This window comes from Oncorhynchus kisutch, linkage group LG12 (assembly GCF_002021735.2).
Source record: "Oncorhynchus kisutch isolate 150728-3 linkage group LG12, Okis_V2, whole genome shotgun sequence".
In the NCBI taxonomy this organism is placed as follows: Eukaryota; Metazoa; Chordata; class Actinopteri; order Salmoniformes; family Salmonidae; genus Oncorhynchus; species Oncorhynchus kisutch.
The window spans coordinates 18244587-18257034 of record NC_034185.2 but is presented as its reverse complement, the minus strand read 5'-3'; the positions used below and the strand labels follow the sequence as shown (position 1 = coordinate 18257034).

The following is a 12448-nucleotide window of genomic DNA, read 5'->3' as shown; positions in this document are numbered from 1 at the left end:
CAGATGGAAGCCCATCCTCAGTAAAAGGCACATGACAGCCAGTTTGGAGTTTGCTAAAAGGCACCTAAAGGACTATCAGACCATAAGAAACAAGATTATTTGGTCTGATGAAACCAAGATTGAACTCTTTGGCCTGAATGCCAAGAGTCATGTCTGGAGGAAACCTGGCATCATCCCTACGGTGAAGCATGGTGGTGGCAGCAACATGTGGGGAAGTTTTTCAGCGGCAGGGACTGGGAGACTAGTCAGGATCAAGGGAAAGATGAGCAGAACAAAGTACAGAGAGATACTTGATGACAACCTGCTTCAGAGCACTCGGGAGCTCAGACTGAGGCAAAGGTTCACCTTCCAACAGGACAACAACCATAAGCAAACAGCCAAGACAATGCAGCAGTGGCTTCAGGAGAAGTTTCTGAATGTCCTTGAGTGGCCCGGACGTGAACCCGATCGAACATCTCTGGAAAGACCTGAAAATAGCTGTGCATCGATGCTCCCCATCCAACCTGACAGAGCTTGAGATGATCTGCAGAGAATAATGGGAAAACTCCAAATACAGGTGCCAAGCTTGTAGCATTATACCCAAGAAGACTCAAGGCTGTAATTGCTGCCAAAGGTACTTCAACAAAGTACAATACTGTTCAGCTGTATTCATCGACCTGGCCAAGGCTTTCGACTCAGTCAATCAACACATTCTTAACGGATGACTCAACAGCCTTGGTTTCTCAAATGACTGCCTCGCCTGGTTCACCAACTACTTAACAGAGTTCAGTGTGTCAAATCGGAGGGCCTGTTGTCCGGACCTCTGGCAGTCTCTCTATGGGGGTGCCACAGGGTTCAATTCTCGACTCTCTTCTCTGTATACATCAATGATGTCGCTCTTGCAGCTGGTGATTCTCTGATCCACCTCTACGCGGACGACACCATTCTGTATACTTCTGGCCCTTCTTTGGACACTGTTACCTAACCTCCAGACGAGCTTCAACGCCATACAACTCTCCTTCCGTGGCCTCCAACGGTTTTGAAATGCAAGTAAAACTAAATGCATGCTCTTCAACCGATCTCTACCAGCATCTGCCCGCCCGTCCAGCATCACTACTCTGGACGTTTCTGACTTAGAATATGTGGACATCTACAAATACCTAGGCGTCTGGTTAGACTGTAACCTCTCCTTCCAGACTTCCAAAATTAAATCTAGAATCGGCTCCCTATTTCGCAACAAAGCATCCTTCACTCATGCTGGCAAACACCCTCGTAAAACTGACTATCCTACCGATCCTTGACTTTGGCGACGTAATTTACAAAATAGCCTCAAACACTCTACTCAGCAAATTGGATGCAGTCTATCACAGTGCTGTCCGTTTTGTCACCAAAGCCCCATATACTACCCACCACTGCGACCTGTATGCTCTCACTGGCTGGCCCTCACTTTATATTCGTTGCCAAACCCACTGGCTCCAAGTAATCTAAGTCTTTGCTAGGTAAAGCCCCGCCTTATCTCAGCTCATCTGTCACCATAGTAGCACCCACCCGTAGCACGTGCTCCAGTAGGTATATTTCACTAGTCACCCCCAAAGCCAATTCCTCCTTTGGCTGCCTTTCCTTCCAGTTCTCTGCTGCCAATGACTGGAAAATGCAAAAATCACTGAAGCTGGAGACTCATATCTGCCTCACTAAATTTAAGCACCAGCTGTCAGAGCAGCTCACAGATCACTGCAACTGTACATAGCCCATCTGTAAATAGCCCATCCAAGCTACCTCTTCCCCATAATGTTATTTATTTTGCTCCTTTGCACCCCTCCTTTGCACATTCATCTTCTGCACATCTATCACTCCAGTGTTTAATTGCTCAATTGTAATTATTTCGCCACGACAGCGTATTTATTGCCTACCTCCCTTATCCTACCTCATTTGCCCACAATGTATATAGACTTTTTCTATTGTATTATTGACTGTATGTTTGTTTATTCCATGTGTAACTCTTGTGTTGTTGTTTGTGTAGCGCTGCTTTGCTTTTATCTTGGCCATGTCGCAGTTGTAAATGAGAAATTGTTCTCAACTAGCCTACCTGCTTAAATAAAGGTGAAATAAAAAAAACTGAGTAAGGGTTGGATTACTTATGTAAATTATATATTTCAGGGTGTTATAATTTTTTACCAAGTTAAAATAAAACCTGTTTTTGCTTTGTCATTATGGGGTATTGTGTGTAGATTATTTTATGCATTTTAGAATAATGCTGGACCCTAACCGAATGTAGAAAAATTGCACTACACATCCATGCACAATAAAGTTGTTGCAAGATTGTATTAAGGATGAACCTATCCCGAACCTGATTCCTGTAAGATTGACAACCCTGTCGGATCTGACTTCTGAAATACAATTGGCATAATTGATCATGATACATTTGAACATGCATGCACAAACTTCATGTTAATATTTTGACTGTACTGTCTTTCAGGGAACTGCAGACCAGAATGGATGGGGAAAGTACATCTTGTAGCTAGCTGTAAGTATCTGTTAGTTTTGTGCAAACTCGTTGCAAGATTGTATTAAGGCTGAACCTATCCCGAACCTGATTCCTGTAAGATTGACAACCCTGTCGGATCTGACTTCTGAAATACAATTGGCATAATTGATCATGATACATTTGAACATGCATGCACAAACTTCATGTTAATATTTTGACTGTACTGTCTTTCAGGGAACTGCAGACCAGAATGGATGGGAAAAGTACATCTTGTAGCTAGCTGTAAGTATCTGTTAGTTTTGTGCAAACTCGTTGCAAGATTGTATTAAGGATGAACCTATCCCGAACCTGATTCCTGTAAGATTGACAACCCTGTCGGATCTGACTTCTGAAATACAATTGGCATAATTGATCATGATACATTTGAACATGCATGCACAAACTTCATGTTAATATTTTGACTGTACTGTCTTTCAGGGAACTGCAGACCAGAATGGATGGGGAAAGTACATCTTGTAGCTAGCTGTAAGTAGCTGTTAGTTTTGTGCAAACTCGTTGCAAGATTGTATTAAGGATGAACCTATCCCGAACCTGATTCCTGTAAGATTGACAACCCTGTCGGATCTGACTTCTGAAATACAATTGGCATAATTGATCATGATACATTTGAACATGCATGCACAAACTTCATGTTAATATTTTGACTGTACTGTCTTTCAGAGAACTGCAGACCAGAATGGATGGGGAAAGTACATCTTGTAGCTAGCTGTAAGTATCTGTTAGTTTTGTGCAAACTCGTTGCAAGATTGTATTAAGGATGAACCTATCCCGAACCTGATTCCTGTAAGATTGACAACCCTGTCGGATCTGACTTCTGAAATACAATTGGCATAATTGATCATGATACATTTGAACATGCATGCACAAACTTCATGTTAATATTTTGACTGTACTGTCTTTCAGGGAACTGCAGACCAGAATGGATGGGGAAAGTACATCTTGTAGCTAGCTGTAAGTATCTGTTAGTTTTGTGCAAACTCGTTGCAAGATTGTATTAAGGATGAACCTATCCCGAACCTGATTCCTGTAAGATTGACAACCCTGTCGGATCTGACTTCTGAAATACAATTGGCATAATTGATCATGATACATTTGAACATGCATGCACAAACTTCATGTTAATATTTTGACTGTACTGTCTTTCAGGGAACTGCAGACCAGAATGGATGGGAAAAGTACATCTTGTAGCTAGCTGTAAGTAGCTGTTAGTTTTGTGCAAACTCGTTGCAAGATTGTATTAAGGATGAACCTATCCCGAACCTGATTCCTGTAAGATTGACAACCCTGTCGGATCTGACTTCTGAAATACAATTGGCATAATTGATCATGATACATTTGAACATGCATGCACAAACTTCATGTTAATATTTTGACTGTACTGTCTTTCAGAGAACTGCAGACCAGAATGGATGGGGAAAGTACATCTTGTAGCTAGCTGTAAGTATCTGTTAGTTTTGTGCAAACTCGTTGCAAGATTGTATTAAGGCTGAACCTATCCCGAACCTGATTCCTGTAAGATTGACAACCCTGTCGGATCTGACTTCTGAAATACAATTGGCATAATTGATCATGATACATTTGAACATGCATGCACAAACTTCATGTTAATATTTTGACTGTACTGTCTTTCAGGGAACTGCAGACCAGAATGGATGGGGAAAGTACATCTTGTAGCTAGCTGTAAGTAGCTGTTAGTTTTGTGCAAACTCGTTGCAAGATTGTATTAAGGATGAACCTATCCCGAACCTGATTCCTGTAAGATTGACAACCCTGTCGGATCTGACTTCTGAAATACAATTGGCATAATTGATCATGATACATTTGAACATGCATGCACAAACTTCATGTTAATATTTTGACTGTACTGTCTTTCAGGGAACTGCAGACCAGAATGGATGGGAAAAGTACATCTTGTAGCTAGCTGTAAGTATCTATTAGTTTTGTGCAAACTCGTTGCAAGATTGTATTAAGGATGAACCTATCCCGAACCTGATTCCTGTAAGATTGACAACCCTGTCGGATCTGACTTCTGAAATACAATTGGCATAATTGATCATGATACATTTGAACATGCATGCACAAACTTCATGTTAATATTTTGACTGTACTGTCTTTCAGGGAACTGCAGACCAGAATGGATGGGGAAAGTACATCTTGTAGCTAGCTGTAAGTATCTGTTAGTTTTGTGCAAACTCGTTGCAAGATTGTATTAAGGCTGAACCTATCCCGAACCTGATTCCTGTAAGATTGACAACCCTGTCGGATCTGACTTCTGAAATACAATTGGCATAATTGATCATGATACATTTGAACATGCATGCACAAACTTCATGTTAATATTTTGACTGTACTGTCTTTCAGGGAACTGCAGACCAGAATGGATGGGAAAAGTACATCTTGTAGCTAGCTGTAAGTATCTGTTAGTTTTGTGCAAACTCGTTGCAAGATTGTATTAAGGATGAACCTATCCCGAACCTGATTCCTGTAAGATTGACAACCCTGTCGGATCTGACTTCTGAAATACAATTGGCATAATTGATCATGATACATTTGAACATGCATGCACAAACTTCATGTTAATATTTTGACTGTACTGTCTTTCAGGGAACTGCAGACCAGAATGGATGGGGAAAGTACATCTTGTAGCTAGCTGTAAGTAGCTGTTAGTTTTGTGCAAACTCGTTGCAAGATTGTATTAAGGATGAACCTATCCCGAACCTGATTCCTGTAAGATTGACAACCCTGTCGGATCTGACTTCTGAAATACAATTGGCATAATTGATCATGATACATTTGAACATGCATGCACAAACTTCATGTTAATATTTTGACTGTACTGTCTTTCAGAGAACTGCAGACCAGAATGGATGGGGAAAGTACATCTTGTAGCTAGCTGTAAGTATCTGTTAGTTTTGTGCAAACTCGTTGCAAGATTGTATTAAGGATGAACCTATCCCGAACCTGATTCCTGTAAGATTGACAACCCTGTCGGATCTGACTTCTGAAATACAATTGGCATAATTGATCATGATACATTTGAACATGCATGCACAAACTTCATGTTAATATTTTGACTGTACTGTCTTTCAGGGAACTGCAGACCAGAATGGATGGGGAAAGTACATCTTGTAGCTAGCTGTAAGTATCTGTTAGTTTTGTGCAAACTCGTTGCAAGATTGTATTAAGGATGAACCTATCCCGAACCTGATTCCTGTAAGATTGACAACCCTGTCGGATCTGACTTCTGAAATACAATTGGCATAATTGATCATGATACATTTGAACATGCATGCACAAACTTCATGTTAATATTTTGACTGTACTGTCTTTCAGGGAACTGCAGACCAGAATGGATGGGAAAAGTACATCTTGTAGCTAGCTGTAAGTAGCTGTTAGTTTTGTGCAAACTCGTTGCAAGATTGTATTAAGGATGAACCTATCCCGAACCTGATTCCTGTAAGATTGACAACCCTGTCGGATCTGACTTCTGAAATACAATTGGCATAATTGATCATGATACATTTGAACATGCATGCACAAACTTCATGTTAATATTTTGACTGTACTGTCTTTCAGAGAACTGCAGACCAGAATGGATGGGGAAAGTACATCTTGTAGCTAGCTGTAAGTATCTGTTAGTTTTGTGCAAACTCGTTGCAAGATTGTATTAAGGCTGAACCTATCCCGAACCTGATTCCTGTAAGATTGACAACCCTGTCGGATCTGACTTCTGAAATACAATTGGCATAATTGATCATGATACATTTGAACATGCATGCACAAACTTCATGTTAATATTTTGACTGTACTGTCTTTCAGGGAACTGCAGACCAGAATGGATGGGGAAAGTACATATTGTAGCTAGCTGTAAGTATCTGTTAGTTTTGTGCAAACTCGTTGCAAGATTGTATTAAGGATGAACCTATCCCGAACCTGATTCCTGTAAGATTGACAACCCTGTCGGATCTGACTTCTGAAATACAATTGGCATAATTGATCATGATACATTTGAACATGCATGCACAAACTTCATGTTAATATTTTGACTGTACTGTCTTTCAGGGAACTGCAGACCAGAATGGATGGGAAAAGTACATCTTGTAGCTAGCTGTAAGTATCTATTAGTTTTGTGCAAACTCGTTGCAAGATTGTATTAAGGATGAACCTATCCCGAACCTGATTCCTGTAAGATTGACAACCCTGTCGGATCTGACTTCTGAAATACAATTGGCATAATTGATCATGATACATTTGAACATGCATGCACAAACTTCATGTTAATATTTTGACTGTACTGTCTTTCAGGGAACTGCAGACCAGAATGGATGGGAAAAGTACATCTTGTAGCTAGCTGTAAGTATCTGTTAGTTTTGTGCAAACTCGTTGCAAGATTGTATTAAGGCTGAACCTATCCCGAACCTGATTCCTGTAAGATTGACAACCCTGTCGGATCTGACTTCTGAAATACAATTGGCATAATTGATCATGATACATTTGAACATGCATGCACAAACTTCATGTTAATATTTTGACTGTACTGTCTTTCAGAGAACTGCAGACCAGAATGGATGGGGAAAGTACATCTTGTAGCTAGCTGTAAGTATCTGTTAGTTTTGTGCAAACTCGTTGCAAGATTGTATTAAGGATGAACCTATCCCGAACCTGATTCCTGTAAGATTGACAACCCTGTCGGATCTGACTTCTGAAATACAATTGGCATAATTGATCATGATACATTTGAACATGCATGCACAAACTTCATGTTAATATTTTGACTGTACTGTCTTTCAGAGAACTGCAGACCAGAATGGATGGGGAAAGTACATCTTGTAGCTAGCTGTAAGTATCTGTTAGTTTTGTGCAAACTCGTTGCAAGATTGTATTAAGGATGGACCTATCCCGAACCTGATTCCTGTAAGATTGACAACCCTGTCGGATCTGACTTCTGAAATACAATTGGCATAATTGATCATGATACATTTGAACATGCATGCACAAACTTCATGTTAATATTTTGACTGTACTGTCTTTCAGGGAACTGCAGACCAGAATGGATGGGGAAAGTACATCTTGTAGCTAGCTGTAAGTATCTGTTAGTTTTGTGCAAACTCGTTGCAAGATTGTATTAAGGCTGAACCTATCCCGAACCTGATTCCTGTAAGATTGACAACCCTGTCGGATCTGACTTCTGAAATACAATTGGCATAATTGAACATGCATGCACAAACTTCATGTTAATATTTTGACTGTACTGTCTTTCAGGGAACTGCAGACCAGAATGGATGGGGAAAGTACATCTTGTAGCTAGCTGTAAGTATCTGTTAGTTTTGTGCAAACTCGTTGCAAGATTGTATTAAGGATGAACCTATCCCGAACCTGATTCCTGTAAGATTGACAACCCTGTCGGATCTGACTTCTGAAATACAATTGGCATAATTGATCATGATACATTTGAACATGCATGCACAAACTTCATGTTAATATTTTGACTGTACTGTCTTTCAGAGAACTGCAGACCAGAATGGATGGGGAAAGTACATCTTGTAGCTAGCTGTAAGTATCTGTTAGTTTTGTGCAAACTCGTTGCAAGATTGTATTAAGGATGAACCTATCCCGAACCTGATTCCTGTAAGATTGACAACCCTGTCGGATCTGACTTCTGAAATACAATTGGCATAATTGATCATGATACATTTGAACATGCATGCACAAACTTCATGTTAATATTTTGACTGTACTGTCTTTCAGGGAACTGCAGACCAGAATGGATGGGAAAAGTACATCTTGTAGCTAGCTGTAAGTATCTATTAGTTTTGTGCAAACTCGTTGCAAGATTGTATTAAGGATGAACCTATCCCGAACCTGATTCCTGTAAGATTGACAACCCTGTCGGATCTGACTTCTGAAATACAATTGGCATAATTGATCATGATACATTTGAACATGCATGCACAAACTTCATGTTAATATTTTGACTGTACTGTCTTTCAGGGAACTGCAGACCAGAATGGATGGGGAAAGTACATCTTGTAGCTAGCTGTAAGTATCTGTTAGTTTTGTGCAAACTCGTTGCAAGATTGTATTAAGGATGAACCTATCCCGAACCTGATTCCTGTAAGATTGACAACCCTGTCGGATCTGACTTCTGAAATACAATTGGCATAATTGATCATGATACATTTGAACATGCATGCACAAACTTCATGTTAATATTTTGACTGTACTGTCTTTCAGAGAACTGCAGACCAGAATGGATGGGGAAAGTACATCTTGTAGCTAGCTGTAAGTATCTGTTAGTTTTGTGCAAACTCGTTGCAAGATTGTATTAAGGCTGAACCTATCCCGAACCTGATTCCTGTAAGATTGACAACCCTGTCGGATCTGACTTCTGAAATACAATTGGCATAATTGATCATGATACATTTGAACATGCATGCACAAACTTCATGTTAATATTTTGACTGTACTGTCTTTCAGGGAACTGCAGACCAGAATGGATGGGGAAAGTACATATTGTAGCTAGCTGTAAGTATCTGTTAGTTTTGTGCAAACTCGTTGCAAGATTGTATTAAGGATGAACCTATCCCGAACCTGATTCCTGTAAGATTGACAACCCTGTCGGATCTGACTTCTGAAATACAATTGGCATAATTGATCATGATACATTTGAACATGCATGCACAAACTTCATGTTAATATTTTGACTGTACTGTCTTTCAGAGAACTGCAGACCAGAATGGATGGGGAAAGTACATCTTGTAGCTAGCTGTAAGTATCTGTTAGTTTTGTGCAAACTCGTTGCAAGATTGTATTAAGGATGAACCTATCCCGAACCTGATTCCTGTAAGATTGACAACCCTGTCGGATCTGACTTCTGAAATACAATTGGCATAATTGATCATGATACATTTGAACATGCATGCACAAACTTCATGTTAATATTTTGACTGTACTGTCTTTCAGAGAACTGCAGACCAGAATGGATGGGGAAAGTACATCTTGTAGCTAGCTGTAAGTATCTGTTAGTTTTGTGCAAACTCGTTGCAAGATTGTATTAAGGATGAACCTATCCCGAACCTGATTCCTGTAAGATTGACAACCCTGTCGGATCTGACTTCTGAAATACAATTGGCATAATTGATCATGATACATTTGAACATGCATGCACAAACTTCATGTTAATATTTTGACTGTACTGTCTTTCAGGGAACTGCAGACCAGAATGGATGGGGAAAGTACATCTTGTAGCTAGCTGTAAGTATCTGTTAGTTTTGTGCAAACTCGTTGCAAGATTGTATTAAGGCTGAACCTATCCCGAACCTGATTCCTGTAAGATTGACAACCCTGTCGGATCTGACTTCTGAAATACAATTGGCATAATTGATCATGATACATTTGAACATGCATGCACAAACTTCATGTTAATATTTTGACTGTACTGTCTTTCAGGGAACTGCAGACCAGAATGGATGGGGAAAGTACATCTTGTAGCTAGCTGTAAGTATCTGTTAGTTTTGTGCAAACTCGTTGCAAGATTGTATTAAGGATGAACCTATCCCGAACCTGATTCCTGTAAGATTGACAACCCTGTCGGATCTGACTTCTGAAATACAATTGGCATAATTGATCATGATACATTTGAACATGCATGCACAAACTTCATGTTAATATTTTGACTGTACTGTCTTTCAGGGAACTGCAGACCAGAATGGATGGGGAAAGTACATCTTGTAGCTAGCTGTAAGTATCTGTTAGTTTTGTGCAAACTCGTTGCAAGATTGTATTAAGGCTGAACCTATCCCGAACCTGATTCCTGTAAGATTGACAACCCTGTCGGATCTGACTTCTGAAATACAATTGGCATAATTGATCATGATACATTTGAACATGCATGCACAAACTTCATGTTAATATTTTGACTGTACTGTCTTTCAGGGAACTGCAGACCAGAATGGATGGGGAAAGTACATCTTGTAGCTAGCTGTAAGTATCTGTTAGTTTTGTGCAAACTCGTTGCAAGATTGTATTAAGGATGAACCTATCCCGAACCTGATTCCTGTAAGATTGACAACCCTGTCGGATCTGACTTCTGAAATACAATTGGCATAATTGATCATGATACATTTGAACATGCATGCACAAACTTCATGTTAATATTTTGACTGTACTGTCTTTCAGGGAACTGCAGACCAGAATGGATGGGGAAAGTACATCTTGTAGCTAGCTGTAAGTATCTGTTAGTTTTGTGCAAACTCGTTGCAAGATTGTATTAAGGATGAACCTATCCCGAACCTGATTCCTGTAAGATTGACAACCCTGTCGGATCTGACTTCTGAAATACAATTGGCATAATTGATCATGATACATTTGAACATGCATGCACAAACTTCATGTTAATATTTTGACTGTACTGTCTTTCAGGGAACTGCAGACCAGAATGGATGGGGAAAGTACATCTTGTAGCTAGCTGTAAGTATCTGTTAGTTTTGTGCAAACTCGTTGCAAGATTGTATTAAGGATGAACCTATCCCGAACCTGATTCCTGTAAGATTGACAACCCTGTCGGATCTGACTTCTGAAATACAATTGGCATAATTGATCATGATACATTTGAACATGCATGCACAAACTTCATGTTAATATTTTGACTGTACTGTCTTTCAGGGAACTGCAGACCAGAATGGATGGGGAAAGTACATCTTGTAGCTAGCTGTAAGTATCTGTTAGTTTTGTGCAAACTCGTTGCAAGATTGTATTAAGGATGAACCTATCCCGAACCTGATTCCTGTAAGATTGACAACCCTGTCGGATCTGACTTCTGAAATACAATTGGCATAATTGATCATGATACATTTGAACATGCATGCACAAACTTCATGTTAATATTTTGACTGTACTGTCTTTCAGGGAACTGCAGACCAGAATGGATGGGGAAAGTACATCTTGTAGCTAGCTGTAAGTATCTGTTAGTTTTGTGCAAACTCGTTGCAAGATTGTATTAAGGATGAACCTATCCCGAACCTGATTCCTGTAAGATTGACAACCCTGTCGGATCTGACTTCTGAAATACAATTGGCATAATTGATCATGATACATTTGAACATGCATGCACAAACTTCATGTTAATATTTTGACTGTACTGTCTTTCAGGGAACTGCAGACCAGAATGGATGGGGAAAGTACATCTTGTAGCTAGCTGTAAGTATCTGTTAGTTTTGTGCAAACTCGTTGCAAGATTGTATTAAGGATGAACCTATCCCGAACCTGATTCCTGTAAGATTGACAACCCTGTCGGATCTGACTTCTGAAATACAATTGGCATAATTGATCATGATACATTTGAACATGCATGCACAAACTTCATGTTAATATTTTGACTGTACTGTCTTTCAGAGAACTGCAGACCAGAATGGATGGGGAAAGTACATCTTGTAGCTAGCTGTAAGTATCTGTTAGTTTTGTGCAAACTCGTTGCAAGATTGTATTAAGGATGAACCTATCCCGAACCTGATTCCTGTAAGATTGACAACCCTGTCGGATCTGACTTCTGAAATACAATTGGCATAATTGATCATGATACATTTGAACATGCATGCACAAACTTCATGTTAATATTTTGACTGTACTGTCTTTCAGGGAACTGCAGACCAGAATGGATGGGGAAAGTACATCTTGTAGCTAGCTGTAAGTAGCTGTTAGTTTTGTGCAAACTCGTTGCAAGATTGTATTAAGGCTGAACCTATCCCGAACCTGATTCCTGTAAGATTGACAACCCTGTCGGATCTGACTTCTGAAATACAATTGGCATAATTGATCATGATACATTTGAACATGCATGCACAAACTTCATGTTAATATTTTGACTGTACTGTCTTTCAGGGAACTGCAGACCAGAATGGATGGGGAAAGTACATCTTGTAGCTA

General features: G+C 39.7%; 42 non-coding genes across 42 annotated transcripts; all 42 read left to right on the top strand.

Annotated features, from left to right (window-relative positions):
• The first annotated feature begins 2301 nt into the window (after positions 1–2301).
• Positions 2302–2373, top strand: LOC116376598 (small nucleolar RNA SNORD50). Its single transcript, XR_004212043.1, has one exon. It is a non-coding gene; the product is annotated as a small nucleolar RNA SNORD50 (small nucleolar RNA).
• A 171-nt stretch (positions 2374–2544) lies between these two features.
• LOC116376625 (small nucleolar RNA SNORD50) lies at positions 2545–2616 on the top strand. Its single transcript, XR_004212070.1, has one exon. It is a non-coding gene; the product is annotated as a small nucleolar RNA SNORD50 (small nucleolar RNA).
• A 171-nt stretch (positions 2617–2787) lies between these two features.
• Positions 2788–2859, top strand: LOC116376597 (small nucleolar RNA SNORD50). The gene has a single exon (XR_004212042.1). It is a non-coding gene; the product is annotated as a small nucleolar RNA SNORD50 (small nucleolar RNA).
• A 171-nt stretch (positions 2860–3030) lies between these two features.
• LOC116376596 (small nucleolar RNA SNORD50) lies at positions 3031–3102 on the top strand. The gene has a single exon (XR_004212041.1). It is a non-coding gene; the product is annotated as a small nucleolar RNA SNORD50 (small nucleolar RNA).
• Positions 3103–3273: 171 nt separating this feature from the next.
• LOC116376595 (small nucleolar RNA SNORD50) lies at positions 3274–3345 on the top strand. Its single transcript, XR_004212040.1, has one exon. It is a non-coding gene; the product is annotated as a small nucleolar RNA SNORD50 (small nucleolar RNA).
• Positions 3346–3516: 171 nt separating this feature from the next.
• On the top strand, positions 3517–3588 carry LOC116376594 (small nucleolar RNA SNORD50). Its single transcript, XR_004212039.1, has one exon. It is a non-coding gene; the product is annotated as a small nucleolar RNA SNORD50 (small nucleolar RNA).
• Positions 3589–3759: 171 nt separating this feature from the next.
• On the top strand, positions 3760–3831 carry LOC116376593 (small nucleolar RNA SNORD50). Its single transcript, XR_004212038.1, has one exon. It is a non-coding gene; the product is annotated as a small nucleolar RNA SNORD50 (small nucleolar RNA).
• A 171-nt stretch (positions 3832–4002) lies between these two features.
• On the top strand, positions 4003–4074 carry LOC116376624 (small nucleolar RNA SNORD50). Its single transcript, XR_004212069.1, has one exon. It is a non-coding gene; the product is annotated as a small nucleolar RNA SNORD50 (small nucleolar RNA).
• Positions 4075–4245: 171 nt separating this feature from the next.
• On the top strand, positions 4246–4317 carry LOC116376592 (small nucleolar RNA SNORD50). The gene has a single exon (XR_004212037.1). It is a non-coding gene; the product is annotated as a small nucleolar RNA SNORD50 (small nucleolar RNA).
• Positions 4318–4488: 171 nt separating this feature from the next.
• On the top strand, positions 4489–4560 carry LOC116376591 (small nucleolar RNA SNORD50). Its single transcript, XR_004212036.1, has one exon. It is a non-coding gene; the product is annotated as a small nucleolar RNA SNORD50 (small nucleolar RNA).
• A 171-nt stretch (positions 4561–4731) lies between these two features.
• Positions 4732–4803, top strand: LOC116376623 (small nucleolar RNA SNORD50). The gene has a single exon (XR_004212068.1). It is a non-coding gene; the product is annotated as a small nucleolar RNA SNORD50 (small nucleolar RNA).
• A 171-nt stretch (positions 4804–4974) lies between these two features.
• LOC116376590 (small nucleolar RNA SNORD50) lies at positions 4975–5046 on the top strand. The gene has a single exon (XR_004212035.1). It is a non-coding gene; the product is annotated as a small nucleolar RNA SNORD50 (small nucleolar RNA).
• Positions 5047–5217: 171 nt separating this feature from the next.
• Positions 5218–5289, top strand: LOC116376588 (small nucleolar RNA SNORD50). The gene has a single exon (XR_004212033.1). It is a non-coding gene; the product is annotated as a small nucleolar RNA SNORD50 (small nucleolar RNA).
• Positions 5290–5460: 171 nt separating this feature from the next.
• Positions 5461–5532, top strand: LOC116376587 (small nucleolar RNA SNORD50). The gene has a single exon (XR_004212032.1). It is a non-coding gene; the product is annotated as a small nucleolar RNA SNORD50 (small nucleolar RNA).
• Positions 5533–5703: 171 nt separating this feature from the next.
• LOC116376586 (small nucleolar RNA SNORD50) lies at positions 5704–5775 on the top strand. Its single transcript, XR_004212031.1, has one exon. It is a non-coding gene; the product is annotated as a small nucleolar RNA SNORD50 (small nucleolar RNA).
• A 171-nt stretch (positions 5776–5946) lies between these two features.
• Positions 5947–6018, top strand: LOC116376585 (small nucleolar RNA SNORD50). The gene has a single exon (XR_004212030.1). It is a non-coding gene; the product is annotated as a small nucleolar RNA SNORD50 (small nucleolar RNA).
• Positions 6019–6189: 171 nt separating this feature from the next.
• On the top strand, positions 6190–6261 carry LOC116376621 (small nucleolar RNA SNORD50). Its single transcript, XR_004212066.1, has one exon. It is a non-coding gene; the product is annotated as a small nucleolar RNA SNORD50 (small nucleolar RNA).
• A 171-nt stretch (positions 6262–6432) lies between these two features.
• Positions 6433–6504, top strand: LOC116376584 (small nucleolar RNA SNORD50). The gene has a single exon (XR_004212029.1). It is a non-coding gene; the product is annotated as a small nucleolar RNA SNORD50 (small nucleolar RNA).
• Positions 6505–6675: 171 nt separating this feature from the next.
• Positions 6676–6747, top strand: LOC116376583 (small nucleolar RNA SNORD50). Its single transcript, XR_004212028.1, has one exon. It is a non-coding gene; the product is annotated as a small nucleolar RNA SNORD50 (small nucleolar RNA).
• Positions 6748–6918: 171 nt separating this feature from the next.
• Positions 6919–6990, top strand: LOC116376620 (small nucleolar RNA SNORD50). The gene has a single exon (XR_004212065.1). It is a non-coding gene; the product is annotated as a small nucleolar RNA SNORD50 (small nucleolar RNA).
• A 171-nt stretch (positions 6991–7161) lies between these two features.
• Positions 7162–7233, top strand: LOC116376582 (small nucleolar RNA SNORD50). The gene has a single exon (XR_004212027.1). It is a non-coding gene; the product is annotated as a small nucleolar RNA SNORD50 (small nucleolar RNA).
• A 171-nt stretch (positions 7234–7404) lies between these two features.
• LOC116376601 (small nucleolar RNA SNORD50) lies at positions 7405–7476 on the top strand. The gene has a single exon (XR_004212046.1). It is a non-coding gene; the product is annotated as a small nucleolar RNA SNORD50 (small nucleolar RNA).
• Positions 7477–7647: 171 nt separating this feature from the next.
• Positions 7648–7719, top strand: LOC116376619 (small nucleolar RNA SNORD50). Its single transcript, XR_004212064.1, has one exon. It is a non-coding gene; the product is annotated as a small nucleolar RNA SNORD50 (small nucleolar RNA).
• A 156-nt stretch (positions 7720–7875) lies between these two features.
• Positions 7876–7947, top strand: LOC116376581 (small nucleolar RNA SNORD50). The gene has a single exon (XR_004212026.1). It is a non-coding gene; the product is annotated as a small nucleolar RNA SNORD50 (small nucleolar RNA).
• Positions 7948–8118: 171 nt separating this feature from the next.
• LOC116376580 (small nucleolar RNA SNORD50) lies at positions 8119–8190 on the top strand. Its single transcript, XR_004212025.1, has one exon. It is a non-coding gene; the product is annotated as a small nucleolar RNA SNORD50 (small nucleolar RNA).
• Positions 8191–8361: 171 nt separating this feature from the next.
• On the top strand, positions 8362–8433 carry LOC116376579 (small nucleolar RNA SNORD50). Its single transcript, XR_004212024.1, has one exon. It is a non-coding gene; the product is annotated as a small nucleolar RNA SNORD50 (small nucleolar RNA).
• A 171-nt stretch (positions 8434–8604) lies between these two features.
• On the top strand, positions 8605–8676 carry LOC116376577 (small nucleolar RNA SNORD50). The gene has a single exon (XR_004212022.1). It is a non-coding gene; the product is annotated as a small nucleolar RNA SNORD50 (small nucleolar RNA).
• A 171-nt stretch (positions 8677–8847) lies between these two features.
• On the top strand, positions 8848–8919 carry LOC116376618 (small nucleolar RNA SNORD50). The gene has a single exon (XR_004212063.1). It is a non-coding gene; the product is annotated as a small nucleolar RNA SNORD50 (small nucleolar RNA).
• Positions 8920–9090: 171 nt separating this feature from the next.
• Positions 9091–9162, top strand: LOC116376576 (small nucleolar RNA SNORD50). The gene has a single exon (XR_004212021.1). It is a non-coding gene; the product is annotated as a small nucleolar RNA SNORD50 (small nucleolar RNA).
• A 171-nt stretch (positions 9163–9333) lies between these two features.
• Positions 9334–9405, top strand: LOC116376575 (small nucleolar RNA SNORD50). The gene has a single exon (XR_004212020.1). It is a non-coding gene; the product is annotated as a small nucleolar RNA SNORD50 (small nucleolar RNA).
• A 171-nt stretch (positions 9406–9576) lies between these two features.
• Positions 9577–9648, top strand: LOC116376574 (small nucleolar RNA SNORD50). Its single transcript, XR_004212019.1, has one exon. It is a non-coding gene; the product is annotated as a small nucleolar RNA SNORD50 (small nucleolar RNA).
• Positions 9649–9819: 171 nt separating this feature from the next.
• Positions 9820–9891, top strand: LOC116376617 (small nucleolar RNA SNORD50). Its single transcript, XR_004212062.1, has one exon. It is a non-coding gene; the product is annotated as a small nucleolar RNA SNORD50 (small nucleolar RNA).
• A 171-nt stretch (positions 9892–10062) lies between these two features.
• On the top strand, positions 10063–10134 carry LOC116376573 (small nucleolar RNA SNORD50). The gene has a single exon (XR_004212018.1). It is a non-coding gene; the product is annotated as a small nucleolar RNA SNORD50 (small nucleolar RNA).
• A 171-nt stretch (positions 10135–10305) lies between these two features.
• LOC116376616 (small nucleolar RNA SNORD50) lies at positions 10306–10377 on the top strand. Its single transcript, XR_004212061.1, has one exon. It is a non-coding gene; the product is annotated as a small nucleolar RNA SNORD50 (small nucleolar RNA).
• A 171-nt stretch (positions 10378–10548) lies between these two features.
• Positions 10549–10620, top strand: LOC116376673 (small nucleolar RNA SNORD50). Its single transcript, XR_004212118.1, has one exon. It is a non-coding gene; the product is annotated as a small nucleolar RNA SNORD50 (small nucleolar RNA).
• Positions 10621–10791: 171 nt separating this feature from the next.
• Positions 10792–10863, top strand: LOC116376672 (small nucleolar RNA SNORD50). The gene has a single exon (XR_004212117.1). It is a non-coding gene; the product is annotated as a small nucleolar RNA SNORD50 (small nucleolar RNA).
• Positions 10864–11034: 171 nt separating this feature from the next.
• On the top strand, positions 11035–11106 carry LOC116376671 (small nucleolar RNA SNORD50). The gene has a single exon (XR_004212116.1). It is a non-coding gene; the product is annotated as a small nucleolar RNA SNORD50 (small nucleolar RNA).
• Positions 11107–11277: 171 nt separating this feature from the next.
• On the top strand, positions 11278–11349 carry LOC116376670 (small nucleolar RNA SNORD50). Its single transcript, XR_004212115.1, has one exon. It is a non-coding gene; the product is annotated as a small nucleolar RNA SNORD50 (small nucleolar RNA).
• Positions 11350–11520: 171 nt separating this feature from the next.
• Positions 11521–11592, top strand: LOC116376669 (small nucleolar RNA SNORD50). Its single transcript, XR_004212114.1, has one exon. It is a non-coding gene; the product is annotated as a small nucleolar RNA SNORD50 (small nucleolar RNA).
• Positions 11593–11763: 171 nt separating this feature from the next.
• On the top strand, positions 11764–11835 carry LOC116376667 (small nucleolar RNA SNORD50). Its single transcript, XR_004212112.1, has one exon. It is a non-coding gene; the product is annotated as a small nucleolar RNA SNORD50 (small nucleolar RNA).
• A 171-nt stretch (positions 11836–12006) lies between these two features.
• On the top strand, positions 12007–12078 carry LOC116376666 (small nucleolar RNA SNORD50). The gene has a single exon (XR_004212111.1). It is a non-coding gene; the product is annotated as a small nucleolar RNA SNORD50 (small nucleolar RNA).
• Positions 12079–12249: 171 nt separating this feature from the next.
• Positions 12250–12321, top strand: LOC116376615 (small nucleolar RNA SNORD50). The gene has a single exon (XR_004212060.1). It is a non-coding gene; the product is annotated as a small nucleolar RNA SNORD50 (small nucleolar RNA).
• The last annotated feature ends 127 nt before the right edge of the window (positions 12322–12448 follow it).